The sequence below is a fragment of the Crocodylus porosus genome, unplaced genomic scaffold, assembly GCF_001723895.1.
Source record: "Crocodylus porosus isolate Cpor-Errol unplaced genomic scaffold, CroPor_comp1, whole genome shotgun sequence".
In the NCBI taxonomy this organism is placed as follows: Eukaryota; Metazoa; Chordata; order Crocodylia; family Crocodylidae; genus Crocodylus; species Crocodylus porosus.
Window position 1 is genome coordinate 161,442,893 of NW_017728906.1, and position 3,269 is coordinate 161,446,161.

Here is a 3,269-nt window from a genome sequence, read left to right on the forward strand (position 1 = left end):
TTTGTTTTGAAATGGTAACTAATAGGGAGGAAAACTATATCTTTACTTACTTCAGACTTCAAAGTGAATAGGATTCGGTCATTGCAGAGTCTTATCAGCCTGTCCTTGGAGGCTGAGTCTGCTTTATAGTTAACTTCTACACTATTATTTATGGTCTTGTTAGTAAATTTCTACACCAAGTCCCCTACAAGTATATCAGGCCCCAGATGTGGCAGGGCCATGTGATGGCCACGTTGTGCCAGGCGTTGCGGGAGGCAGCCCGGTGGCACCATCTGTGCACCCTGCAGCAGGTCTTGGCGCCACCGCACGCCGTCTCACAGTGCAAGACTCGCAGCAAGGCCCATGCGGTTGCTGGGCAGTGAGCCCAGGGTCTCCGCTTTTTGGGCCCAGGGCTCAAGTTACATTCCCGGTCTTGCAGGGTCTGTGGCAGTGGCAGCTGGAAGGAGCCACTGCCATTGCCTGAGGTGCAGGGCGGGCTGGAGGAGCACTCGTCTCTTATGGGGGAGCTCTTGTCTCTTATGGGGGGCTCATCCCGCTCCCCTCATAATTCAAACCCTGAGCCCAGGGCACTAGGAGTGACTGCAACTGTACCAGGGCACCAGACAATGATGCTTCAGCACCACGCCTTCCACACACCTGCGCAGTCATGCCAGGCCTTAGCTCCCCTGCCTGTTGCCCCACAGCACCAGCCTAACAGCGAGTCTGCAGGGATCCAGAGAATTTCTTACAGGTCTGACGAATGGTCCAGAGGTTCTCACTGTCCTGCATGGCTGCCTCTCTATAAGGTGCGATATCAAAAATTAGCTTGTGGGCGACCTCATCCTCCCAGCGTTACAGGGCAGTAGGGTGGGAAGTGCTGCCATACAAGCTAACAAACAGTATAACCTCAGCTTTATTTTTAATTCATAAAAGGTTGGTGCACACAATGTCAAATTAAACAGCAAGTGTCTGTAAAGTATAGTGATGGACGATTGAAAAATGCCTGATTTAAATAGATAATGCATCAATAAACCATGGCAGAGATCATCCTCAAATGGAGGGGTTGCTGCCACCAACTGTAGTAACTGTATCCATTTAAATGGATAAGATCAGAGTAGTTACATCTTAAAATGAAAACATGGACAAATTAGATAGCAAGGAGGAAGTTTGCCTCTGTTGGATCCGACATTGACTATTCTCATGAGTTTTGAAGATTGACTCTTGAGTTTTGAATTTATGGGATTTGTTGTACTGAGGAGGAACAGCTGGCCCTTCCACAGGGTCGGGGTGAGAAAGGGAAGATTCACTGGTAATGTCTGCAGAGACAGCCATGTGCAGAAGAGTGGAACAGAGAGGGGGCAAGCCAGGGCAAGGTACAATAGAAAAGGGGCCTGGTAGGGAAGCACACTCAGCTCTCCCTGCTGGTGACCTGACTAGTGAGTATGTTTGCAGCTTTCTGACCTCTGCAGATGGCCTGCAGCAAGAGACCAATTTTCTGTGGCAGGCAAGCATATGGTCCTTAGACTCTTTGTTTTACTACAGCCACAGCATCATTATGAGTTAATTAGGAGCCAAAAATCCACTTGTCACACAGTGAATCTATAAACAGCCTTTGTGTGTGACTTCATCCTGCAACACAATAAACTTATAATGAACAATGTATTATCATCAAGCATTTTAGCAACTGCATAGCACCTTATATCTTAATGCTAATACCTTAACTTACCTTAAAACTAAGCCAGTTCTATAAACAAGGTGAATAGTATGAAAAATATTATAAAATTAAATAATTTGCTTGGCTAATATTGTTTTACCAGGTCCATAGGTTTCAACCCTCACATCTTCAAAGTGCTGTCATCCACATACTTACTTCAATCACAGCTTCCTAAATTTTCCTTCAAGGCTAGCCAAATTTAATAGTGGCCATTAATATTTGGGTTGGTCAGGAACACAGTTACTTAAAATAGCTGGTTGTTATATTTGCTCTTCGATCCATTTAAACTGCAGTCTGCTAGGAATTAGCAAGTCACCCTACACAGTGAGTCAGTATCATCAGTGCACATGATTGAGTTTGTGAACACTGAGACAGTAGTTTCTTGCACGGTATTTAGCTTTTCAGTTTCCTTTGTTCTGTACATTATCACAAAGTGATCCATTTAGAGCCATGTCCTGTATTTTCTTTCTTGGTTCAGCGGTAACTTTCACATGTGGTCACTATCATACCTCACTACCTGCTGTTTTTGTGGAGTTCTTTAAGGATTTGGCTGTGAATGTTTATGGATTTTTCTTGGATAGCAATATTTATGAGTGACTACCTCAAGCTGGTTAACAGCCTTTGTTCAGTTATCTGATTTTTTAATAAAATGTCAGTGATGTGCCACTTATATTGCATCTGTCAGTGTCATGCCAGTCTTAATTGTAGCTTCTGTAATTCCTCATCAGAAATGCCAGTTAAAAAATTGTCATGAATCTACTCACTCCTCCAAATCCCAAATACATTGTTTTTTAATAACTCATGCCATCTTCTAACAAGTGCTTTGACAGATTTCCCAGCCTTCTGACATTACAAGTGAAAATAAATACTTTATGAATGAGGTTAAGCTTGAGCATAAGAAGTCCCTGCTAAGTGACCTGCTAAATCTTGCTAGAGAGGTGCTTGGTGCCCTCAATGGCCGCTGAAATCAAGCAAAACTGAAGAGATGCTGCCTGTCTAAAAAGGCACTCAGCACCTCTCAGGAGTAGGTCATCATCAGATATGTTCTGTTCTTTCTTGCCTGAGGAGAAGACAGTGGAACTCAAAAACTAATTTAGCAAAGCATTTAGGGTATATCTACACATGTGCTACAGCAACACAGCAATCACGTGGGTCTACACGTGATCGGCAACTACATCACCATAGTGGTGTGCTCATAGCAGCAAAATCTAACCGTGTGCCATGCACATGGTGCAGTAACCATAGCCTAAAGCCTATACTGCACCATGCTTTAGTACTTCGAAAAGGAAGTAGTAAAGTATGGCGCCATAGCAACATCAACCACATGGTAACACTTAAACACACCCTTAAAGTGTCTGCTTCATGTTAAGCATGAGCTTAAGCCCACCCTTATATTGCAAAGCACCAAAATATTTGCTTAAAATCTTGGCTGTGTTTTAAAATGGTTTGCTAAATCAGAGCCTTTGCAGTTGACATGACTGGGCCTGCAATTTGGTGTCCATTCTAAAATTCATGAAGCATTGCAAACCTTTTTTTCTTTTGCCTTATTGAAAAGCCACCACTTTCTACTAAGTCT